We start from the raw sequence: 27,478 nt of genomic DNA, 5'->3' as shown, positions 1-27,478 counted from the left end.
CCATCCTGGTTTCAGAAACCGCAGGATCTGCAGTGATTGAACTTTTAACACTTTTAATTAATGTCACTTACAGTGGAAGCCTTATTTTTTTACTTTTTTGTACGAAATATAATATTGGCCTATATGATTTACTTTAATGCTGTGAAAAATATAATATAATATAATATAATATAATATAATATAATAATGCCATCTGATTGAACACACAAGCCTGTATTATACACAGGAAGACCTTAGCCTATATTTGTGTGCTTTACGTGTTTATGTTCTTGATTCTTTACACTGGAAACAGAGACATGATATTTAAATCATCTTTGTGCATATAAGTATTCAACCTGAGTCTCGGCCACATTTTATTTTAGAATTGTTAGATGAAGGAACCATAATTTCCTTGTATCCTATTGGACAGAGTAAAGTCTCATGAAAGATACAGATGTCCATATCTCGTACACTGCTGAGTAAGTCTTACTCTGCTGTCTTATTTCCAAGAGTAGAAGAGTGCCGACCTTGTATATTCCAACAATTGATTTTAAATGATTTCATGGATAGGTTCTTCTGTAAAGTGCGTGTGTGTGTGTGTGTGTGTGTGTGTGTGTGTTGTGATTTTCAGTTCCCTTTATATGGCGATCTCCAAATGATAAGGTTGTCGAAAAATGAGCAGCTCATCAGCCTCTGATTGGGATTTTGAAGGGTTGTCAAAAACATAAGGGGATTATGATCACTATAAATCACAACTGACGTACTACAGATCTTGACCACAGCTACAGCCCCAAAACTACTGTTAAACAGATCCACACACACTCATGATCAATCACTAAAAGCACATTTTGACCTCCAGAATAAACTCCAATGTTACTCGACCCTCAATAGAACCACTAAATTGGCCAGATATCTATTTATTAAACATGTTAAAGAAAGACAAATCCGACCATGATCTAGAGATCGAGAGAGGAAGACATAGACACACATGGACAGAGAGAGAGAGAGCAGAGGATCTACAGCACACAGAGGATGAGGAACACTTTCTGCTCTTCTGTCCCAAATATACCCATATTACAGAAACTTTTCTGCCCAGATTTGAATATATATATATATAATATGTTGATGCTTTGGCAACATTGTGTTACACAGTCATGCTAATAAAGCTATATTGAATTGAATTGAATTGAATTGAGATGTACATGCTCATACATTTAAAGAGGCTGTATGTCTTTGTGATGGGCGACATCTGTCTCTCTCTCACTCTCTCTCACGTCTCACTCGTCCACCTGTCTCTCTCTCGTCCATTGGTGGACCCAGAGAAACCCTGATCCGAGAGCCGTCATTTCACAAGCAAATCCAGTTCTGCAGCCCTAGTTTAAGTGTGTAATTTTATTTATTCAGCATATTTATTATATAAGAATATTAATTCATTTATTTGTTAAGTATTTTTATTGATTTATTGATGAGTGTGTCCTACAATAAGACAAAAAGAAATAAACCAAAGGAGTAACCTGCGGCAGTCGGAATGTGCAGAGACTGTGTGTGTGTGTGTGTGTGTGTGTGTGTGTGTGTCTGCAGTGCTGCTGCTGATTCAGCATTTCTCTTCAGTTCTCTGTGTGTGTGAATGAGAGTTCAGCACTCTTATCTGAACAGCTCAGTTTAACACAGACACACACCCATACACACACACCAGCTCACAGTTTAACACACACACACACACACACACACACACACACACACACACACAGGATTCATCAAGTAAGAGCAGGTTGTTTGTGATCAGGCGACTGTAAAGGACGCCTATTTCTGCTGCACAATAGAAGCGGCTGATTGTGTCTGTGCTGCCCTGATCTCTGCCTGATCCATCTGTTCAGTTTGTGCACTCAGCGTTCCTTCATTACGTCTCTGTTTTAGTGACACCATTGACTCTCTCTCTCTCTCTCTCTCTCTCTCTCTCTCTCTCTCTCTCTCTGTGTGTGTGTGTGTGGAGTGTGTGGGAGTGTGAGTTGAGCATTTTGGTGAGTGTGATTGTGGAATTTTTGCTCTCTTTTTTTGAATTTTTTTTTCACCAATTTATTTTTCACCAATTATTATTATTTCACCAAATAATAATAATTATTTGAAAATTTTTACAATTATTTATCCATCTGAGGTTCCAATGGTTGTCCTCATGTCATGGCATGAGGAGATGTATTTTGCAGCAATTATTTCACATTTGGGCATTTCTCCCAGTAAATATGGGATTTTCTGTGTGTCTGATATGGATTCGAATTCAGGGTATATTTGGGAAATGTATGTAAAGTATTTTTGTCTTAGTGTATTATATTTGGGGCATGGGGTTAGAAAGTGCAGCTCTCGACCTGTCCCCGGTCACACTGGGAGCAGAGTCTCTGGTCTTGTGGGAGCCAGCTCTCTCTCTCTCTCTCTCTCTCTCTCTCTCTCTCTCTCTACACTGGGAGCAGAGTCTCTGTAGCCTGGGAAAACCCAAACAACTTCTGGCAAATTTAGATTTGCTCTGAAAGTTAGTCTGGCAAAGAGCTCATTCAAACCCATTTCCAATCTGCCGAAATCGCGGCACCAATCAGAAACGTTGTGGCGGGATTACACGATGACCAAATGAACACAGATTGACCTGGAAATGTAGTAGTTTCACCATAATTAAATGTAGTAATCTGACCATAAATTAATTTAATTAAATACTTCTTTTCATCTTTTTACTTTAAGACCGGGTTTTTACGGAAGGAAAACTACAATTTACCTCAACAAGGACGTAACGAACGACACTCGTCTCATTTGTGGAGGTAGAAAAACAAGTTCTTTGTGACATGCAAGATAGCCTATTGTATTCAAATTAAAATGCAAAAGAAAAGGCACGAGGGTTTTAATTTAAAATAGGGTAAGTTTTAATTTAAAATATTTGCGATTTTAATATAAATACATGGTTAAATATTTGACCATTTGCTTGTGCAACTTTATATATAGAAGTAATGCATGGAATTATGCCTAATTATGCCTTTAAACGTCCATTCAAGTTTGTAAAAATGTACAAAGAGAATCGAAATGCTGACTAAACTTTTATTTTAATAAAAGTTGCTGCATAACTTCTGAATTTGAAATAAAAAATTGTGAGTAGGCCATGTGTATGTGTGGTACAGTCGCGGATGACTGCAAACGCAGCAAAGCACTTTAGCGAGTGCTGCTCCTGGACCGGATACGCACCGCAACACTCACCGCGCATGCGCACTGCAAACGGAGTACGTGTGAAACGGGCAGTGCCGCTGCTAGCCATTTTGGTGCCCTAAGCATAATTCCTTTATCCTTTATAATTATTTTTTGTCATTCGTTTAACATTTATGACCAACAAAAACTGTCAAATATATACTTACATCTTATCTCGCACTTGACCATACCAGGGTTCTCAAGTCTCACGCATTGGCCGTGAGACACACGCATTTCGACCGGTTCACACGCCGCACTGTGTATTTCTCACGCTGAAAAGGCAATGCCAACCAAGTTGTCCTGGCTGAAAGCTTTCTAACGTTGTATACGAGGCGCAGGCAAACAAAGTGAAGTTTCCTGCCGCCAGCGCGTATCTCCGCCAGATTGCGTTCATTACTAGGCAACATATATGCGCGCTGCGTGCACCACTGATCTATACATGACATGTCATTCAGTAGCGCGAACACACGGAAATGGACGGAACATCCTCGGTATCCTAGGTAACCAACAACATCGCGCGAACACATGTGTCGTGATGGAGAAGAAGGTCAGTTGGAAGAAGCTCGTCTAACATTTTTGGGCTAGAACATTTAATATGTAGCCCATCGTACATTATTATTGATGCAGTCAAAAACTCTGCAACTACTTTGCAACCAGGCTCAGTTTGGCTATCTTACGTTATCTGAAACTAAGAGAAATGTTAGTGGGTATGGAAAGGAATGAAGATTTACTGATTTTATTTTAAATTATATTATACTGTAATATTAATAGTCTTTATAGTTACATTAAGGATGTATTACAGCAGATTGCTCTGGGTAATATTTAATCATTGTCATAATGTTGCATTTGTATTTTTCAAAGATGTCAGGAAAAAAGCAGAAAGATATTTTGTCATTTTGGGCACCAAAGGGTAAGCCCCCTAAAAAGGTTGCCAGATTAGAGGAGGAGACAGTGGAAGAGGTGGTGCACTCTAATCTGTCCATTTGTTCTCAATGTCCCACCACACAATAAATCATTCGTCTAGATAGAAGACGCATTCAAAAATCAAAATGCAATTTTTAAAGATTTGTTTGAAACTGTTTGGAGCAATTTGTTATATTTTTGGTTAGCTATATTTGTAATACTGCATTAAAGAGTATTTGATGTGATGAATTGCTCTGTCATTTATCAGATTTACTAATTGTTATAATTTAATTTGTTCTGGTTAATTATGAACAATGGGTAAAATTGGGGGCGGGGATGGGTGGGGTGGGGCTTCATTATGGCTCCTCCCCTAACCGCGTGTGATCTCACTCCAAGCTTTTGCTCAAACTTGAGAACCCTGCCGTACACTGAAGCGTTGAGTTGCACTGTTAAAATTCGCGCTCAGCGTCCGTGAACATAAAGCCCGCCTACTTTGATTTGATTGGTCATCTCAAATATTCTGACATTGACGAGCGGTGACAGACCAATGAGGCTCTGAACACACACGCACACCTTGTCAGCTGTTTCTGACGTGCTCTCTGCTGGGATTGAAGATGAACGCGCTGAATCTGATTATAACAAGAAGTTTGATGCGCGCGGCGGGAACGGCGGCACTGGAAACGGGCGTTACTGCTGGCTGGAGAACTAATCGGATACGAAAACATTTCTTCGGCGTCGAGGATGAATAAGGCGGTAGTGGTGTTTGTAAAGGAGGAAGAACGGGCAAATCGGTTGATGAGCGAAAGAGTGGTGGTAAGTGGAGATGTTCTTACCGTTTCACCGCTGGTGACGCCAACGACCCGTATCACCGTGTCGAGCGTTCCTCCTTTCATTCAGAATGATGAAATTGAAAGAGCGTAAGCAAGATATGGAAACTTTGCAAGTGGGATTAGAACTGTTCCACTGAGATGCAGAAACGAAGCTTTGAAGCACGTTATGTCTCTCAGGAGGCAAGTGTTTATGGTTTTGAATCAGCCGGAACTGGGAGACACCCCTCGCTGCAGCCTGTAGCACGATGACGTAGCTGGATGGTCCAATACGTAGTGGATGGATGTGTTTTGGTGACGTCATTTACGCATGCGCAGTGCCGATCTCTGATTATAATTCAAATGCATTGGTTTTAAGTGATATGTAAGCTCAATATTGTACTGAGATGATGTTCAAACTGTGTAGTATAATTCTGTTAAATAATTATAAGTAATTATTGATGAATAAGTAAGGAAAATGCTAAAATAATAACAGCATGAGGAAAATAAATCTTGTAATAATAAACTCGCGTTTATGTTATACATTCAGAATTGCGAGAAAAAAAGGTCAGAATTCTGACTTTATAGCACACAATTGCGACTTTATTTCACGCAATTCTGTCTTTATAACATGCGATTGAGGCTTTATTTCACCTAATTCTGTCTTTAAAACATGCGATTGAGGCTTTATTTCACCTAATTCTGTCTTTATAAGATGCGATTGAGGCTTTATTTCACGCAATTATGTCTTTATAACATGCGATTGAGGCTTAGGCTATTTCAAGCAATTATGTATTTTATAACATATGCGATTGAGGCTTTATTTCACCCAATTCTGTCTTTATAACATGCGATTGAGGCTTTAGTTTATTTCACGCAATGTCTTTATAATATGCGATTGAGGCTTTATTTCACCTAATTCTGTCTTTATAACATGCGATTGAGGCTTTATTTCACCTAATTCTGTCTTTAAAACATGCGATTGAGGCTTTATTTCACCTAATTCTGTCTTTATAAGATGCGATTGAGGCTTTATTTCACGCAATTATGTCTTTATAACATGCGATTGAGGCTTAGGCTATTTCAAGCAATTATGTATTTTATAACATATGCGATTGAGGCTTTATTTCACCCAATTCTGTCTTTATAACATGCGATTGAGGCTTTAGTTTATTTCACGCAATGTCTTTATAATATGCGATTGAGGCTTTATTTCACCTAATTCTGTCTTTATAACATGCGATTGAGGCTTTATTTCACCTAATTCTGTCTTTATAACATGCGATTGAGGCTTTATTTCACCCAATTCTGTCTTTATAACATGCGATTGAGGCTTTAGTTTATTTCACGCAATGTCTTTATAATATGCGATTGAGGCTTTATTTCACCTAATTCTGTCTTTATAACATGCGATTGAGGCTTTATTTCACCTAATTCTGTCTTTATAACATGCGATTGAGGCTTTATTTCACCTAATTCTGTCTTTATAACATGCGATTGAGGCTTTATTTCACCTAATTCTGTCTTTATAACATGCGATTGAGGCTTCAAGCAATTATGTCTTTATGACATGCGATTGAGGCTTTATTTCAAGCAATTATGTCTTTATAACATGCGATTGAGGCTTTATTTCACGCAATTCTGACTTTATATCTCACAATTCTGAGAAATAAAGTCTGCGAAAAGTATACTCGCAATTGTAAGGAAAAAGTCGCAATTATTAAAAAAAAAAAGTTTTATTCTGAAAGCTCTGAAAATAAGAGCTTCGCTCGTGACCATATTTAAATGTATTCTTGGAAGATCAACGATTGTTCACCAACTCTCTAACTAGGCCTATGAATTCTTAATGTGCATGTGCCATCAGCGTTTATCACAGGATCGCGTTTGAAGTCTGTATAGAGAGAACGGTGTCATCCCCTAATTTAATAACAAATTATCATTTCGACAGAATCAAAACTAACTAGCTGTTAAATAACATTATTCATGAACCGCTATAAAGCAAAAACAATCTGTTACATTAAATTAAAGCTGCTTTGAAACAATCTAAATTGTTAAAAGCGATATATAAATCAAGATTACTTGACTTGACTAGTGCGCATGCGCGCGTTACAGGGTCCAACACGTATTGGACCGTCCAGCTACGTCATCGTGCTACAGACTGCAGCGAGGACCTCTTGGGAACTGGATGTATTAGAGTTGCCCACGAGGGAAAAACCAAAAACGTATGTGGTTTATGCCAATACTGGTAGCACGAAATGCTTTGAGTGTGGGGATATTGTGTGGGCCTCATAAGGCCCAGGATAGGCAGGAGGAGGTATCTGAAGATGAACACAGTGTTGTTGCTGAGGATGTTCAGGGAGACCAGGAAGATGTCCATGTTAATGCTGATGAGAGAGTGCCAACTCAGATTACAGTGGAAAGGAACGTTGTTAATGCTGATTTGATTGACAGTAATGTTCAGAAAAATGGTGATTTTTATTGGACAAAACGATGCGTCTTAAATGGGAGAAAGTATAGTGTGATGACTGAGGATGTCAACAAAGGAAAAACAAATGTTGAAATGGTTCAAACTGATGATTCTGAAGTATCTAAAAGTGTTGACATGTGTAATGATTCTGAAATGGGAGATGATGATAATTTCTCTGAAATGTCAGATATTGGTTCACAAATCATGGAGGACACATACACTTCAAGAAATTAATAACTTTTTAGATGCGACTTTTGGAAAGACTGTGGAAGTCAAAGATTTCTTCCCAGACATAGGGAAATTTATAGTGTCGGTGACTTTGTTGCAAAGAAACGTTAGTCATGATGTTCTTAGCTAGCAGAAAATATTTTGGTTAAGAAAGATCCTAAAGATGTTAAGAAAGAGCAAAGCAAACGCTTCACAAAATGATTAAAACACACAGGGTGTTGCCTATTTGTTTTTTTCACTCTATTTCTGTCCCTTTTATATCTTTCCCTTTTTATGGAGTTTTTGAGAGCAGGCTCCTTAAATATAAACGGGGGTAGGGATGGAAATAAGATGGCAATGGTGTCAGAATTATTTACAATTAAGAAGGTGGTATTGTTTTTTTTGTTTGTTTGTTTGTTTTACAAGAGACGCATTCCAATACAGATAATGATTCAGAATGGGAAAGATGGTGGGAAGGGAAATGTGTGCTAAGCCATGGGACAAGTTTGAGCTCTGGTGTAGCCATCTTATTCTCAAAAAATATAAATGTGAATATTTTAGTCGTAGATAAAGTTGTAAAGGAAAGAGTTTTATTAATGAATATAGGATTTAATGAAACTGTGTTTGTGCTTATAAATGTTTATGCACCAAATATTGGGCCTGAGCGGGTGGAGGTTTTCATGAAACTAAAAAATGCTGTTTAAAAAATTGGAGATCAGGTGTGTGTTATCATTGGAGAGGACTGGAATTGTACGGCCAATTTTACAATAGGGATGAACCTCATTATGAGTCTAGTGTGGTATTATTAAATATTATAACAGAGCTTAATTGATTGATATTTGGAGGAAAAGAAATATAGGAATCAGACAATATACATGGGTCAAAACATCTGAGAATGGGGGCAAGACTTGACAGATTTTACATTGATGGCATGGAATAATAAGGTGATGAATGCTGTTATTTTACCTGTTGGGTTTTCAGATCACCACTTGGTTTTATTTGATTTAAACATGAAGGCAATTACAGAGCCAAATTATTTTTGGCACTTTAATGTTAAATTATTAGAAGATGCTTTATTTTGTGATAGTTTTAAATTATTCTGGAATAAATGGAAAATGCAGAAAGATTCTTTTGAAAACACGTGTCAGTGATGGGATGTTGGCAAAGTACATGTAAGAATATTTTGTCAAAATTACAGCTCACATAACACAGCAAGAGTGAAGTTTGCAGTTAAAAGCTTGGAGAAAGACATTCAAAGAATGGAAAGTACTATTTTTAATAATAATGAAACAGTGAGCTGTTAAATAAGAAAAAGAAAGAACTTGGCTCGTTATTACAGGAGCAATCGCAAGGGCGAGAATCTGTTCTATTAAAGACATGGACGCTCCTACTTCATTCTTTTTCAACCTTGAAAAGAAAAGCTCCCAACAAAAACAATTATATCATCTTCAACGGCCTGGCGGGACTATAACGTCAGATCCGGTGGAAATGAAGAAGCTGGCAGTTGACTTTTACAAAGACCTGTATGACGCTGAGAGTGCTTCTGATTTACCTCGGATGGAAGATGAGGGGAGAAGATCACTGGACAGTCAGATAAGTTTTCAGGAGATTACAGAAGCAATGAGACGGTTATCAAGAGGATGTTCTCCAGGAATTGATTGCCAGTTGAGTTTTACCAAGCTTTTTGGAATATATTAGGACAAGATCTGTATGTAGGGATGACTCGATACCACAATTTTGCTTTCGGTACGATACCAGAACCTAATACCTCGGTATCGATACCACAGTCGGAAAAAAAGAGTCTAAATTGAAGTGATTGAAACAATTTTATTAAACACTGCTTGAAACTCTCAACTACTATATGTGCAAAGAAAAGTATCAAACAAACAAACAAAAAAACGTATCAAAATTTAAAAAATAAACAAATTATGTGTAGGTAAAAAATTGATTTGGGAAAAAAAACACTGATATTATACAATTAAAATAGGTTAATATCTATAATAATAGATTAACATAATAGAATAATGAAATGACGTAAACCTTGAGCTGTCATGCATCAACAGAGAATTATCAACATTTATTGCATTTATTCATCTTGGTTTGGTTACTGTTTGGGTTTATATTATGCATATAATGCATTGCAAAAAGTAATGTTATGATGCTAAACATGTATTAGGATATTACATTTTTAGGTCATTTTATTACTGATTAATCAATGTTAGGCCAGGTTCTTTAATGAATGTTGACAAATGTAGCTTAATTGTAGGCTAATATTATTAATATTTATATTACTACCATTTCTCTCTCTCTCTCTTTATGGGTCGCCACAGCGGCAGTAATGCCATTCATTTCATTATAACTTTTATGCTTTATTAATTCAAATTAAATGAATATATTTGTTTAAAATTGCAAAAATGATGATCATGAGACGTAAACTGAATTGGTTCTAGCGTGTCATGCAAAAAGATTTGAGCTTTCGTGTTTACCGTATCATACTTAATTGATAAGCTCTAATGTATGTGCGCTGTTCAGTGTTCAATAAAAGTCTAAATTAAATCAGTTGAATGATGAACTCACCAGTCGAGTCCTGAAGAGCGAGGCGAAAGTGTAAACAAGGCTTGATGGTCACCATGCAGGTCGCGGTCGCGTCTGACCCCAGATCATGTCATCAACATGCTTATCTTAACAAAAATCAGTAGACTGTAGCAGAAGTTGTATGCGAGTTATTTTTTATGAAGTTTTAAGTAGCCTAGCCTAATTGATTGTCAGGTAGGCTAATCTCTCTCACCCTTTCTCGACTCCCTGCCTTGATTGAGTTACATTTTGACAAAACCTGTCGGATATAAATGTTATTATGTTTTTGGTTAAGTTTTTATTTGTATTATTATTTATTATTTTGGAACAAACGAGGGTCTCACGGGGGCAAACTCGCAGCTGCAGGTTCAGTTGCGTTAAAACACCGCCGCGCATATCTTCAAATTTAGCCTAACCGAACGCCCAGTTTAACAAGCTGATCATCTTGTAATAAAGAGGAATAATGAGGAAAAACGCTTTATTGTTGTATTTTCATTGCATTTTTAATTTTTAAAAAGTGAAATATAATACATTTTAATATAAAAATATTAAGGATTAATCGACAATTCTTCCGACGATCGACTAAGAAAATTTAATCGAATGCCCATCCCTATTCTCTACCATAAGGACTTGGTTTGGAATATTTTGTGACAGGTGGACAGCCCTGTATAAGCTGATCTGCAGTGGAGGCTTATCCACGGGGCGATAGCTACGGACAGACGCGTGGCACACTTGAATCCAGCAGTGGGGGAACAGTGTAGGTTTTGTGGGATGGTTTGTTTTTAAGATGTAATAGGTTGAAAAGTTCTTGATAGATGGTTTCAAGCATTTGATGAGAAGTTTTTAGAAGAAGTGTTTATTGGGGTGTAATGTACAGATTCGTAATCAGAAGGACAGCATGTTTGTTAAATTTCTTGATCGGAACTGCAAAATTAGTAATTTGGAAGACGAGGAAGAACGAAGGGCTGAATCTTCTTAGTACTGATGCTGAATTAATGTTCAAGATTAATGTTCTTCGCTTTTATGTCGGAGTCTTTCAGTCTTTCAGACTGCGGACCTTCTCGTCTGATTGAATCAAAATCTCTAGAAATCTACCAAGCAAGCAAACATGTGTAATGTCTATGGTCCCAGAAACTATGAATGGGCAGATTCTTCAGCTGATTTTATTTAGTTTTTTATTTTTAAGCGCCTCACAGTAACGTAAAAAATACGGACGGCTCCACATGTCCACCATCACATGTCCAGCACCATGGACAGCTCCACACATCTCTGCACTACAGGCATCATCACGTGTTCAGCACCACGAACAGCGCCACATGTTAAGCCCCGTGGACAGCACCACACATCTCAGCTCTACATGCGTCACCACATGTTCAGTACAGCTCCATATGTTCAGCACTGCGGACGTCACGTGGTCAGCACCACGGACAGCTCCGCGCGTCTCAGCACCACACATGTCTCCGCGTGTTCAGCACCATGGACAGTTCCATATGTTCAGCACCACAGACGTCATCGCGTGTTCAGCACCATGGACAGCTCCGCGTGGTCGTGGGTCCACATGACTCCACATGAGTCACACTGAGAAAGGTTTATTTAGAATGATCCCGAAGGATGTTAAGAGATCAAATCTTAGCTGAAAATTTTCATTTTGACACCCTCAACAAAACGGGTCCTGTTAACCTGTCACTCACATGAGATCAGCCAATAGCAAACCACAACCATCCAATCAACTCCCCACAGACACAATCAAGCCCCGCCCTCATGTGTTCTTGTTCCGGAAGCGTTTCACTCGATATACGACTCAATAGAGGAGAGAAGACCAGCGCAACTTCCCTTTCATGCAGACTTAACAGTTTACCGGCTGTACTGCAGTCCCGAGTACCAACTGTCCCGACTGATGTGTGTGTGTTCTGTGAAGAGCAGCAAAGGTTGCAAATTACAGTGTGTTTGACAGCGTTAGGCATTGTAGCCAATCACAAGCATATCTGTTGAGCATGTGAACGCAGCGGCCAATCAGAGGAGCTTAAGGAAGCCGGAATCCTCTCAGTAAACGAATAAAAGTCCATGGTTTCTCTGGTGTAGCGTTGAGACTTGTGTTGATGAGACCGTTTCCCAGAATGCCTCTGTGTGTGTGATTGATTGCATCTAATCGTCTCCAGTCATGAATGTGTGTGTTATGAGAGATTCCAGTCTTTTCTCTTTCAGCTGAGAAAATGAAATGTGTCTGGCTGATGCTTTTATTAAAAGTGATTCAGTTCATGACGGTTTGCTTGTGATCTTCCTCATTTGTCACTTTGGTTAAAAGCATCTGTTAAATGAATAAATTCGAGTGTGTGTGTCTGTGTGTGTGTGTGTCGGGGATTCTAATGGATGACCTTGAGCTTGATGACTCTGATGTCCACACACACACACACACACACGGTGACGTCAGCACACACTCATGACTCTGTCAGTGGATCTTCAGGACAGGATGATGTGTGTGTGTGTGTGTGTGTGTGTGTGTGTGTGTGCTGGAGGTTGCAATCTGACGTTGTGTTCAGTTTTTCTGTCGTGTGTGTGTGTGTGTGTGTGTGTGTGTGTGTGACAGCCTGTGTTTTCCTCTCAGAATCTCACGCTGGGCTGGAAAAGGAGGAATCTTGTCTGTCACACTTGTACGATTTGGCGGCATTCGAGAGGATTATTTTTCATAATATCAGCGCTGATTACATGTTTGCCCGAGTGTGAACAGAACAGAAACGGTGTGTATGCAGAAAGTTAACAAACACACACATTTCAATAATGTCTTAATTACTCAGCGTGTCTTTTATTGTTGTGTTTTTCACACTGAATGTTGCGTGTTGAATCCTCGTCTTGTGTGTGTGAGATTGACACGAGTCCTGAGAGGAAAAGCAACATATGCAGCGCGACATCATGAAGATTCAGAGAGAAGAAGGATGGAGACGACTTTGTTTTTGGCGTTTGGGCACAAGGTCATTTTCACACACACACACACACACACACACACAGCCTGACAACATGCTGAGTCAAATGTCATTCTTGATTACCGGTAGATGTGGCTTGCGGTGTGTGTGTGTGTGTTCTCTCATTCTTCTCTCTGTTTGTGTTTATAATGGCCTCTTGTATTCATATGCACTCATAGACATAATATAAAGTGAAAACGTGTACATACTCAAATAAACAAACACACACAATTTCTGATCAGTCTGTAGATCTGAGCAGCTTCAGTGTGTGTGAGTTGTTTCTTGGCTCTCCTGTACACACACGGATGTGTGTGCTGATCCTGTAGGCGGAGGTTAACTCGACGCTCGGCTCGCTCACTGTCTTTAATGAGAGACTCGGTCTCCGTTTGTCTCGTCAGCTCAGATTACTGCTTGTTCTTTTTTTTAATTAATATCTATGCCTCCATCTCCAGTGTTCACTTAATTATTAGTACTAGCAGGAGTAATTATAATTATTATTTTTTTTTTTGCACATGGATAGATTTAACGCATGCTAGTTCAATAACCCTTTCCAGAGATTCCCTGTGACCTCTTTTGCTTTGCTAATTTCCTGTCATTGCCTTCTTGGCTTTGCTGATGTATTACCCACAGTTCATTGCAGTCTGAGCCTCTGGTGTCATTTTAATGACCAAAAAACTCATTTAGCAAAATTGACCAGCAGAAATCTTGAGAAATTAGTTTTACCGACTGACTTTGTGTGTGTGTGTGTGTGTGTGTGTGGCCAGCAAGTAAAGTACACATATGAATCAATATTCCATTTCAATATTTAGATGTGAAGAAGTGAGACTTTGTATTTTGCCCGGCTGGTCATCAAGTGTGTGTTCTGGCTGATACTCAAACTCATCGATTGATTTGTGTTTCACGTTTGAGCCGCTTCACTCAGAATTGATAACTTTATAATTCCTTAAAAAACACCCAAGCTTTGTAGATGACACGAGGCGACTGAACTGGATTTTATATTCATGTATGAAATGAATGTGCTTCTGTATTTTCAGCTCTTCTTGTGTGATTGACTCAGGATGAATCGTTTGTTCCATTCTATAAGTGTCTTTTCATAAACTTTTTTTTTGCTGAATGAATTTAAAATAAATGTTAAAGTGTTTTATTTATTTTTATTTTACTTTGATTTTTGACAAACTAGAAGTACTCTGCATAATTAATGAAATTTTCTAAAAATCATATAAAACATCAAATCAGATAATTGTTGTCTGTCAATCAAACTCAAGAGGTTTTGGCTGCCGAACTCTTATTTGGTTTGGATTCACTGATCTTTGGCTTGAGTCTTTTATTTTTCGATATTTGGCCCAGGTCACGTGATGATGCGTTCTTCAGGTCATCAATAGAAAAGTTGCTGGTGACCAAGTGTGCTGTAACGCTCCTGCTTCTATTCTGCTGCTTTAGTCGCTCTGCAGTTTGCCTGTCTGTAGCTGTAGCAACATTGTATAACATCAATGTTTGGAATTCATTGTATAACATCAATGTTTGGAATTCATTGTATAACATCAATGTTTGGAATTTCCCTGTTTGTTTATTAAGCGTGCAGGGCCTGTCCTGAACATGTCAAGACTGAACTAACTATTAAACTAACTATTTGAACTAAATAAACTAAATATGTCTGCATTTGTCATTAAAAACATATGGCGTAATTTAGATGTATTTTTAAGATGGAAGAATGTGGTTTTACAGATACTAGACATGTGACTTTCAAATGAAAGATTGGTATCAAAGACCACACACACACACATACATATATTTTTGGTCCAATAATTAGAATCTGCTTTTTCTGAATCTAGTAGTTGGACATTTCTAGTCATCGAGGTTTTTATATCAGCTGCACATTCCGTTAATTTTGTGAGTTGGTAAGTTTGGTTTGGTTTTGAAGAAATACAGCTGAGTATCATCAGCATAACAGTGAAAGCTAATCCCATGTTTCCTCATGATATCTCCTAATGGCAGCATGTACAGAGTGAACAGCAGCGGTCCTAGTACTGAGCCTTGTGGGACACCATACTGAACTCGTGATCGATAAGACATCTCTTCATTTACTGCTACACACTGATAACGGTCGGATAAGTATGATTTAAACCATGCTAATGTAATTCCACAAATGCCAACATAGTTTTCTAGTCTATTTAAAATTTGTGGTCAATTGTGTCAAATGCAGCACTAAGATCAAGTAACACTAATAGAGAGATACGACCACGATTGGCAGATCATGTGTGATCCTGATTCCTAAATCCTGACTGGTGGAAATCCTCACAGATATAATTTATTTCAAGAAAGGAACACAGTTGTGAGGATACTGCCTTGTCGAGGTTATAATTTTAAAGTCCCTGTAAAGGTAATTAAACAAAAAAAAAATTCTGAACACATTATAAATGTTAAAAATGTATTGCTAAAACATATTACAAAGACTGTGAACTGTGAAGTACTGAAATACGTAGTTAGACCGTTAAACAGTTTTTCACCCTTGCTATTTTACGGATTTTTTGGGGCGGGGCTAAAACAGGGCTCGACGACGCACTGGAGCCCAAGAGCTCGTGGACACGCCCCCAACTTGATGACGCACGTTGGCTGATCCATAGACAGGGGCTGATCTCTCCCCTAACAATAGAGCACATTTGCATTCGCCGCTCAATCGCGAGTTACTGTCAGTTCTATTAGTTACTACAGTTTGCTAGCTTGATATGCCTTTGACAAGGAAATACTATCTGGATGCGATCATGTACAAAACAGATGGGTGTCTTTATTTAAATTTCCTAAAAGGCGTTCACATCAAGAAGAGGTGGATTAATTTTGTGTAAGGTTAGAGCCAACCTTGATGAAGAGCTGAGGATCACCGACAGCAACACCCGCCTCTGTAGTGATCATTTCACACAGGATCGTTTTATAAACTTTCCTCAGAGACAACTGGCATTCACTGATAATCCGATGCTGCTGGTGAACGGGGCCGAAACGACTATCTTCCGCCTCAGCGTTCATCCTCCCGTTCCGAGAGCAGTTTCACCTAATATCACCGTCGACAGCTTACCCGCGAGTGGGCGTGGTTTCAGCGCAGCCAGCGGACACGCCCCCAGCGTTTGAGAACTGAGATAACAGCTGATTTTTTTCAAGATTTTGATAGCTTATTTTATGTTCTTGCCGGCTTTTTTTATCATTCAAATTTGGCTGGGTGGCTAATATCACATTTTGCTGTGGTATGACAGACTCAGAACACATACACATACTTAATTTTGACTTTACAGGGACTTTAATAAAATTCTCTCATGTTATCAATCTTGCAAGTATAGAAGTTCATAAAGTCATTACTGCTGTACTGTTTAGAAATGTCTGGAGTTAATGTCTGGATCATTATTTCTTGTTAATTTAGCCTCTGTAGCAATTAAATACCTAGGGTTGTATTTGTTTTCTTCTAAGAAGTTTGAAAAATGAGCAGATCTGGCAGTTTTTAAGTCTTTTCTTCTACTTACCCTCTTAATTCAGTCTTAGTGACAGCAGCCTAATAAACCTGCCGACTGCCATCAATGTTAATCAAACAAAGAACAGCTTTACCAAAAATGAATCTATACTTCATTTATTGAAAACTATAATGTTAATTTTACATTAGGCCTAATTATAAAACATCTGTACATTAAATAAATACTATATTAGACCTTACTTTATTTCTAACTTTGCTGTTGTAGTTATGCTTGTAATTAATGTATTTTTTACTGACTGTTGCCTTTTAATAAAGTTCGTCTCCTGTGCACATGGCAATAAAAGTTTGATTTGAACTTGATTAGTTAGGAAAGAAGATGTTTGTTGTGGTCTCTAAGTACTTAAAGTGAGCTGTGAGTAATAGACGGAAAGCAAAGTAACCCCCAAAGGGTGTCCTTTTTTCCCACTCGACTGTATGTGTTTATATGTTTGTAGTTTTTAGGATTATGAATCTGTAAAGGTTTCATTAATGTGATCTGGAGCTGCTGATGTGTTTGGGTTTGATCAGGACTGCTGTGTTAAATGTGAGATTCTTGGGAACGTTTATCAAGTGAGTAAATGACTCTGATGGGAACCTTCGGCTGCTTAAGGTGTTTTTCTGCCAAGAAGCTTTTCACAGATGGACTGAAGCTTATTAAAATGCAATGTCCTTTTAAGACATTTTAAACAATTATTCGCTCAGAACTCTCTTTCGGGCACCAGCGAGTGCTTGAAATAACTTCCTTGTGATCTGACAGGGATTCTGATCCCTGTATGATGCAGAAATAAATGTATTTGTGATAGGAAAGGCTACTTATGCTAATCATAAATACACGTGTCTATGGAAAATACCAGAGACTGCTTGAACAGTGACAAGGAACCGAAAAAATCCATCAAGTGACCTAATGGTGTCCTAAAACTCCATCAGGTGACCCAATGGAGAAAAAAAGCGTCGGAGAACCCAGGCTCATGCCCTGACCCACACTGACCCAACACTGGAAACACAGCTGGAGTTAGTGCTCGGTGCTTCGGGTCCTGTTAGCCCTGACTCACACTGACCCAACACTGGAAACACAGCTGGAGATTGGGCTCGGTGCTTCGGGTCCTGTTAGCCCTGACTCACACTGACCCAACACTGGAAAATACAGATATTCATCAGTTTCTCTCCTCAACTAGGTCTTTATATTAGTTTGGTCTTCCTCTCAAGAAACAGCCATCAGTGTAACTTCAAAAAATGAAATATCATCCAACATAAGTGTTTGTGTGTGTGTGTGTTTGTTTGTGTGCCAATGTGTGTGAGTGTGTGTGTGTTAGTAGCTCTATTTATTGTCCTTTGACAGTTTTATGAAGGAAGGAATCTAAATGAACAATCCAGAGTTGGCACAGACAGTCTGTTGGACATTTACAGCCTCTCACTGTGGATTATAACACTACAATTTGTCCTTTTGAGATCTGCACACTACAACGCAGCAATATATTGAACTGTTCATCATGAGCCGCTTTGCAATAATGTTCTTATATGCTGTCTTTCTAGGGAACTTACAATTAAGAACGCAAATCAGTTTAGGCAGTTCAGTTAGTTCAGGACAGGCTGCGAAGAATAAATCACAACAGCGCTGCTCGGCTTTAAAGGGACAGTTCTGCCAGATTTGACAATTCTGTCATCATTTACTCTTCATAATGTTGTTCAAACCGGGAAGATTTTATTCTTCTGCTGAAGACAAAAGACAGACACATCTGACACATTCACTGATGGTTTAACAGCCATTAGTGTCAGTCATGTTATTCCCTCTCAGATTAAGACCTATTTTGAGATTTTATTCATTAAAGCTGTTTGTATTTTACAGCTGGAACATGAAGGTGCTTGAGAATGTGAGAATTTTGTTTTTAATTATTGAAGTTATAGAAGCAACAGGGATGTTTTCACACCATCATATTGAATCTGAAGACAGCTGATGAAGAGCTATAATCATTCATAACAATATAATCGCTTCACTTCACTGGCTGCCTGTGCAGTTTAGAATCCATTATAAAATTCTCTTGTTTACTTTTAAAGCTTTAAACGGTTTTGCCCCGCCTTATTTAACTTGGCTACTTAATCGCTACACTCCGTCCCGGTCACTCCGATCGGCTGACCAGTTGCTTCTGGTCGTCCCCGGATCCAAGCGGAAGCTCGGAGGGGACAGGGCCTTATCTAATGGTGCTCCTAAGCTATGGCATGCCTTACCTTTGACCATTCGTCAGGCTTCCTCAATACCGATTTTTAAAACTCTTCTTAAAACTCACTTATATACTTTGGCCTACAACCCAAACTGAGACTTGATCCTATCTGTTAGTATTTGTTTAATTGTTTTATTTTGATTCAGTTTTTATTTGGTAGATTTTCACCCCCAGTTTATAGTTTAGTTTATTTTATTTTATGATATTGTGACTTATTTTGTCTTGGTTGATGTTTTTCCTGCCTTTATGTACAGCACTTTGTTCAGCTGCTGCTGATGTGAAAGCGCTTTATAAATAAAGTGATGATGATGATGATGATGATGATGATGATAAAGCTTTTTATTGGTCTTGATGAACCTTTGAAGGAGAACTTCGGCGCCAAATGAACCTTTGGTCTAATAACACATTGATACCCAGTCACCCGTTCTATGAGATTTGTTTTCATGATAATCAAATGTAAAAAGTTTTATCTAAAAATTGTTTAGATTATAACGCTAGTATATGGGGGCATATAATAAGTAAAAAGAAATCACTAGTTAATACCACTAACAAGGCTCAAAATAGCCCCACGCTAACACAGTAACATAATGCGGGTCCCTACATGCAAAACAAAGCATTGAGAACTTTGTAAGTGTACAGACAGTTTAATAAGAAGATACTTTATAAAGACAGTTCACTCCGTGTATACAGGCAGGAGCCATCTTTGGAAAACAGTCTCGACAAGTCAAACCAAGAAACGCTGTTCACACAGTTCAGAAGTTCGCTGAACTTCAGTCAGGTCAGCTCACTTGGCATGTCGTTCATAGTTCGACTTATCAAGACTGTTTTCCAAAGATGGTTCCTGTCTGAAATATCCTTCCCTTGAATAATCTTCTATAGCATAACTGTGGAAACCCTCTTTGAGACCTTTATTTTAAGACTTTACAGATCGTTTCAAAGCAACTTCAATGTAATACACAGGAAAATAACAGAATCAATGATTCAAACTTTATCATGTGAGCTTCATCTGCAGGGTTAAAGGCTTGATGGGTGAGTTATCTGGTTCCCTTTCGAAACGTTTACTCGTATTGCTTCTTTACTAGACGCAATGGAGAAAACTCCTTTTTCTCTCATTTATTGAAGCCTTTTATTCAATAATGCGGTGCTACTGCACAGCCATAACAGTGCAGAGATGCACGCATGCTATTATCGAAGTGGCGTGTCTGAACGAGCCAATCGGGCCCATCTTGCCGAACTGAGCGCAGAGCCTGCCAAAAGAAAACAGGGCATCTGCCTATAAAAGCAGCTCATTTTCACCATAGGAATTCAGGTTAATTCTCCTTCAGCAATGATCTACTGACCTTTGTTGGTTCTCTCCAAGCCTTTTTGCCTTTGGAACAGAGCCCTGCAGTGTAAACTAGTGAAGCTTCGGCACTCCACAGCGACCAGCAGCTGATCGTTCAGCTGTTCTCACAGTCTCCCCTGCCCTCAAACGTTGAACACATTTCAAAATATCTTTCTGAAAGAAAAAATTGAGATGTTTTTGCAAATGTCACAACCACGAACTTTGAAATGAATTCTCTTGCGAGTATGCCCAGGGGATTGTTTTTTTTTTTCTCATTGAATCTGAAAGATGCATAATTTCCTATCCAAATAGCCCCCGTCACAGAGCGTGTTTTGAGATTTGCGTTCGAAACGATGGCATTCCAGTATACAGTCCTACCATTCGCACTGTCTCTGGCACCACGCACTATTACGAAAGTGCATGGACACAGCTCTTTCGCAGCACTGAGACAACCTCGATGACTGGCTCAGTCGAAGGCAGAATTGAACTCGCACAGATCTGTGCTCCTCAGCCATTTGAAATGCCTAGGACTCAACATAGCCAAGCGCCCGCTATCTTCCAGCCAGAGGATTTCCCTGCCAGGCGAGCTTGACTCGACCAGACTGAGAGCATGAGTGTGGTCAGACTGTCCAGCAGGTTGTGGATTCGTTCAGAAAAGGGGTTTCCTAGTCCTCATGGCCTGTGCAAAGGCAGGCCGACTTCTGGCTCCTGGTTGAGCTTGGACAAGTGGCTGCATATAAACTGCCTGAAAATGCTGCTGCCAGACCTAATAGGACACAAAGTCTTAGTCCGGTCGAACAACATGGCGGTAGTATCCTACATAAACCACCAGGGTGGATTCAAAAATCGAAGCCTCTGTACAGGCTAGCTGCGTCTGGCCCAGTCTCCCCCTTTACATTTTTCTCCCAGTGGCAGGAGAGACGCACAGTGCCCCTGGTGGCCCCATGTGGCCGACCCAACCATGGTCCCCCGAGATGATTCAGCTGCTACCCCTGAGGAAAGACCTTCTTTTCCCAGGCGAACAGTAGGACCTGGCACCCCTCACCCGAGCTGTGGGCCCTCCATGTGTGGCCCCTCAACGGGGACTTATGACCTCCCAGAGAGTGTCCTAAACACTATATCTGAGGCTAGAGCCCCGTCCATGAGACACCTCTACGCCCTTCTCCAAATAGTGCTCTGCACGCAGCATGTGAGGTACCGCTGGTATTTTTCTTCCTACATGAGCCGTTGGATGCGGGTCGTACCCCTTCCACGCTCAAAGTCTATGTTGGGGCCATAGAAGCGGTCCACGCTCCTGTGGCCGGTCAGTCACCTTGGGTTTGAGCCTAACGACTCTAAGGTCCTCCTCGAGCCAAGGCATGGCTACGTGCCAAAATTGCTCTCGACCCTGTTCAGAAAAAAGTTATTTATACAGTTCTATTACATCAATGACGAGCAACAACTTCACTTACTCTGGCCTGTGAGGGCCCTGGGATCGTTTATAGAGCGCTCATCCCAGTTTAGGCAGTCGGAGCAGCTCTTCGAAGCTTTGCCGGCTGCACCAAAGGACTTCCGGTCACGAAGCAGAGATCGGCCCACTGAATAGTGGACGCAATCGCTTTAGTCTATGCCTTGACGGACCCTGTGCTGCAGGCACAAATTTTGTCTGTTTCATTGATATTGATCTCTGAACAAGCTTGATCCACCATTACCTCGATGGCGGCTCAGACTGCTGCCCGAGCCCCTTTTGATCAGGCGCTCTTAGCCCTACTGCCCTCAGAGCACTTATACAAGCGTCCTGGGCTAGGGCTGTAAAACATGTCGTTCTACAACACACGCTCACTCGCTCACTCACACACCCTCACTCACACGAACACACACACATGCAAATATGGTCACTCGTCTGTCCAGATCTCACAGTTAGTGTGTTGTGTTTGCTAAACAGACATCTGTTGGCTGTAGGGTAAATAAAACGAGCTGTAATATATCCAGCAGTTCTCCACATTTTACATAATTACACCTGTTTTCATCTCATACTTCAACTGAATGTTTACAGTCCATTACATTTAGTTGAAGAAAAGTCATTTCATTTGTTCTGTGGTAGAGTAATTGTTTGATTTAATTAAACGGTTTGCTGGAGGTTGTAGACAGACATTTTCACGACATACTTGCTAGAACAAATCCAAGATCAACTGATACACACACACACCCAAAATCATAATTCCTCATCTTTCTGATGGCTTAGAGATTTTGATCATACCCATTATTATATTTAACATCTGCACATCATCTTTCAGGATCAAAACTGATTCTGTTCTATTTGTTTTAAATGTGTGTGTGTGTGTGTGTGTGTGTGTTTCAGAATCCGCTAGCTTGAGTCTGACGCACAGTCCAGTTCTTCATCAATCATTGTGTGTCTGTGTGTGTGTGTGTGTGTGTGTGTTTCAGAATCCGCTGTAGTGTGAGTCTGACACACAGTCCAGTTCTTCATCAGGCTTTATTAGACCTGTGCCGTGTGTCTCTCCTGAAGGTAAAGTGTGTGTTTCTCCCTCGAGTGCTCACACACACACACACACACATGACCTTTGCTTTGATTGGCTGAGTGTGAAGTCCAGGTCTCTGCTGGTGTAATTAAGACACTCGTTCAGCTTCCTTCACCTGTGTCTCTCACTCCTGCAATTAAAGCTTCTGAACGCATGAAAGCAGAGAGTGTAATGAAGAACAGAGCCGTTACAGCACAGCTTCTGACCTGTGAGAGAGAGAGAGACAAATGAGGAAAGAATACAAATGTCATCACAGCGTAGGGTTTGGTATCTATTGAATTTTAGGGATTCTGATATTTATTTCTACCCAGTTTTGATTCCAGTCAGGTTAGGGTTCGCTTTTTCTGCTTTCCTTTGACAAAATGTTTCCATGAACAAAACTCAGCAGCCCGAAGAACATTTTCCTATGGTTCAAACAAAAATACCACAGCACAAATAACTGATCTAACTAATATAAAGTGAGTGTGTGTTCGTGCAGAAAGTCCACAACTCATAGACGTCATCAAACTTATGATGTTCCAGGAAATCCCTTAAATAAGGAAAGTCATCCAGCTATTGCTGTAATAAAACGTTTGACTGATGGAACATGAAGACGATAAACACAGAATTGTATACAGTATGTGGTTATGGTACAGTATATGGTACAGTGTATGGTTTGTCTGTGTTCTTCTAGGCATCTCGGGTGTTTACATTGGAATTATGTACAGTATATTTATATTTTGTGATGCATGTGCAGTATATCTCGCACTGTATGTGTGTGTGTGTATGTTTGTATATATCAAATGATAATGAATCACATTGATAAAGCTGGAGCTGCTCCACTGCAGAGGCCAGTAAAGGGGTCCGTGTGATTGACAGCTGTAGAGGGTGGGATCAGTGACCTCCTGTGAGTGATGTCACAGTGATTGACAGCTCAGGATGGAGGAGGCGGGATCAGTGACCTCCTGTGAGTGATGTCAGTGATTGACAGCTCAGGATGGAGGAGGCGGGATCAGTGACCTCCTGTGAGTGATGTCAGTGATTGACAGCTCAGGATGGAGGAGGCGGCATCAGTGACCTCCTGTGAGTGATGTCAGTGATTGACAGCTCAGGATGGAGGAGGCGGGATCAGTGACCTCCTGTGAGTGATGTCACAGTGATTGACAGCTCAGGATGGAGGAGGCGGGATCAGTGACCTCCTGTGAGTGATGTCAGTGATTGACAGCTCAGGATGGAGGAGGCGGGATCAGTGACCTCCTGTGAGTGATGTCAGTGATTGACAGCTCACGATGAAGGGGGCGGCACTTGTTTTTGTAAGCAGGACGTCCTGTTGACCATGAGAAACTGTAGATGTGCGATAGGAGGTATTTTATTTTAGAAGTCAGTTAGGTTGACTTTTGTGAAATAATTCCAAAGCAGCCTAATTTGCATAGGAAGGAGGCATGTGCCAAGAGGATTGACAGCGACTTGATTTAAGTTCTCATATATCAGATGTGAATAAGATGCAGGATCCTTCAGCAGACGGATTTGGTTTCTTTGCTGAAATAAAGCACATTTAAACCAGTGGATGCTTTTCTCAACGATGTACAATCCAAACATTGAGATTTACTGTCCTTGCAGAGACGCTGTGATTCTCTCGCAGTCGGACTCTCTCAGCGGGACGTGCGTCTTCTCTATCAAACTGATTTTAATACACGTTGAAATTATAAACGATTCTCTCAGACTTAATGACAGTCAATCACGTCTGTTTCTCTGGCTTTTATCAGGTATTATTCGCTGCGTGACGCTTTTATTCACAACACAGAACCGAGTGGGTGAAAATGCCTCCATTACAGACGCGGGAGACTGACGTGACGCCAAAGAGCTTTTAATAATAGACACTAAAGTGGTCGATCGGCATCACGCCGCGACATAGAGACCGAGAGGCGGCCATTTCACACTGTGTGTGTGTGTGTGTGTGTGTGGCACAGGTCCTCCATCTGATTACAGTAATCCTCGGGATAAACAGAGAGACCAACATTAGCGTAGATGCCATTCTTCTTATGATGTAGCGAGTATATCAGGTGTTGTAGGAAGTGTTCCCGGTTCCGGCTGACCTAATCCAACAATCATTAAACTGATTTAAATAATAGGAGTGTATCATGTTCTATGTGTGTGCTAGATTAGAGAGATGTGTTTTAGTCTAGATTTGAACTGCCAGAGTGTGTCTGCTTCCCGGACAATGTTAGGAAGATTGTTCCAGAGTTTTGGTGCTAAATAGGAAAAGGATCGATTTTGACATTCTCGGTATTATCAACTGGCCGGAGTTTGGAGATCACAATAGACGTGAAGGACTATAATGCGCTACGAGCTCGCTCAAGTACTGGAGATAAACCATTCAGTGCTTTATAAGTAATCAGCAATATTATAAAATGTATCCGATGTTTAATAGGCAGCCAATGCAGGGTTGACAGAACCGGGCTAATATGGTCAATCTTCCTGGTTCTGGTAAGAACTGGAGCGGCAGCGTTTTGGACGAGCTGGAGTTTGTTTATTAAGCGTGCAGGACAACCACCCAGTAGAGCATTACAGTCATCCAGCCTTGATGTCATGAACGCATCTACTAACTGTTCCGCATTCGTCAATGAGAGCATGTGGCGTAATTAAGATATATTTTTAAGATAGGTTAAAAATGCGGTTCTACAGATACTAGACACATGACTTTCAAATGAGAGATTGGTATCAAAGAGCACAGCCAGGGTGAGGGAATGTGTGTAAGTGGAGTGTTAATCTGTTTAGATTCCTAAACCTTGTGTTATGAGGGAGAGAGAGAGAGAGAGAGAGAGAGAGAGAGAGAGAGAGAGACAGGTCAATCTTCATGGCTCAATACGAACCGTATCTCCTTGCTGATTAATTCAATAATCTGATTTCAGCATCAAAGGCGCTAGAGTCCAGCGGTTCTGTTTATTTGATAAGAGTCCACTTGCTCTCACTGTAATCTTTTAACCAAGACTTTTTAATTATTTATACGATTCGCCGGCCTCTCCAGCATTAATTGATTGACGCCGTTTCAAAGGAACGGAAAGAGCGTCCGCTTTGCTTCTGTCTGCTGTAATGATTTGTGTTAAACACTGAGCGTTTACAGAGAGGTCCGTGTGCTGGAACACACTCATACTTCAGCAGGAGAAGCTGATGAGGACGGAAAAGCCACACTCACTCATTAATATGCATGTGCGAGCTGGCAGATGATTTGCACTTTTTAGGATGTATTTGAAGATGTCTGAGAGCTGAGGTATTCACCAGGAATATCATAATCTGGCCCGTATCCCTAAAGAAGTTTTGTGCAAAAAGTGGCTCCTAGCGGCCAAATTCTAAGAAAATTCTCAGATTCATGACGTTTTCTTAGAATTTCCCCCTAAGAGTGACACGAAAATCCCAGTTAATATAAAAGCTATTCGTCAAGATTCCTAGCGCTTAAAAAGGCTCCTACGGCGAGATCTGCTAAGAGCAGGGAAGAGGACTTTTACTGGCTTAGAGTTCCCCTAATCAGCTGCACAGAATTTCTTTTTTCCTTTTCTATTTTCTGTGTTTGAAGGATGTTTGTTAACAAGCCTTCATGAATAGACCAGTCAGCAATCCCAGACATTGATAAAAGCTGAGCCGTGTTACCCTCGTTAAGACCACACTGAATTGTAACGTTGCAATTTCTACTTCATTAAGGACAGCCCCTTGAGATAGGCCATCTTGTTTTCAATGGGGTCCATATGGGAGTGAAAGTACAAAATATGCCAGCTAGGATGAGCAAATAAGACACGAATCATTATTTGAACAGGGTGTAATGAGCTTAAGTTTTCACATATTTTAGAGTCTAATGTTAGGCTATAACCCCTACAGCTTAATATTCATTTTCCAGATATTTTCTTGAATGTGAAATATTATTTAAAATTACAGTCTGCATAAGATTAGAGCGTATAATTATGTTTATTGATTTGAGGGTACATCCTTTGCTCATTATCACCAAAAGTTCATTTTCATCAAACTTGTAGGATCAACCAATCACGGCTTTTGAAATGATGACTCATACCTAGCAATGGGGTCAACCACACCTCCTCACTAAGATAGGATTGTCCATCCATTCCTTGCTCAGAGTTCACTGAAACTGTTCTGGAATCACTTCTAAGCTCAAACTCCTGGCAAGGAATTTTTAGGTTAAGTTCGGAGCTCTCTGAGAGGATTCCCAGAATCTTTAGGGATACGGGCCCTGGAGGTAGAAGGAAGATCCAGAGCAGCTTTCAGAGAAGAGATGGTCTCTGCTGGAGATGCTGTGAGAAGGTTGACCTTTGCCCTCAGAGGTCAGTCACCTGACCTGCCTAAATCTCCACGTGTTCATCAGTGTGTTTGCAGTGAAAATGCTCGTTTGTTGCTTGTTTCAACAGGAAGAACCTGTGCATCTCGAGCTCGTCTCTCGTAGAAGAGAAACGGGATTCAGGGGCGGCGTGCTGCGTTTGATTGGCTAATCAAAAAGTTCCTCTAATAGGCTTTATTAACAGCAGAGGTAATCAGTGCTGATTGGATAAACACGTTTGACTCCAGAGACATAATGTGATCAAGAAGAGAGGAAAAATTTGAGAATAAAGTGAAAAGGTGCATGCGATGCTCTGGGGCGACAGCATCTAATGAACGCGAGGTCGCTTCAGCTTCATCTGTTTAGCATGAGGCGCTAGCCCAGATTTACAGGCGTGATTAGCATCGTTCAGTCGAGCGCATTAAACCTCCGCCCAGCGAGCTCCAGATGGCAGACGTGATTACAGCGCTGGAGACCGCGAGGACGATACGCGCCG

General features: G+C 40.2%; 1 protein-coding gene across 11 annotated transcripts in view; it reads left to right on the top strand.

Annotated features, from left to right (window-relative positions):
* The window catches only part of nrxn2b (neurexin 2b), a 334,333-nt gene that overhangs the window by 9,110 nt on the left and 297,745 nt on the right, over positions 1-27,478 (top strand). The window contains exon 1 of one of the 11 annotated variants that reach the window (XM_089131828.1): positions 4,798-4,917. The exons of the other annotated variants lie outside the window; for them this stretch is intronic. The gene's annotated coding sequence lies outside the window, so the exon portion shown is untranslated. Of the gene's footprint in view, positions 1-4,797; positions 4,918-27,478 lie in introns of those variants that run through there. 11 annotated transcript variants of the gene reach the window in all.

The sequence above is a fragment of the Pimephales promelas genome, chromosome 1 (genome assembly GCF_988280905.1).
Source record: "Pimephales promelas chromosome 1, fPimPro1.hap1.1, whole genome shotgun sequence".
NCBI lineage: Eukaryota > Metazoa > Chordata > Actinopteri > Cypriniformes > Leuciscidae > Pimephales > Pimephales promelas.
Note: the sequence above shows the minus strand (reverse complement) of the source record. Positions and strands in the feature narration are given on the sequence as shown.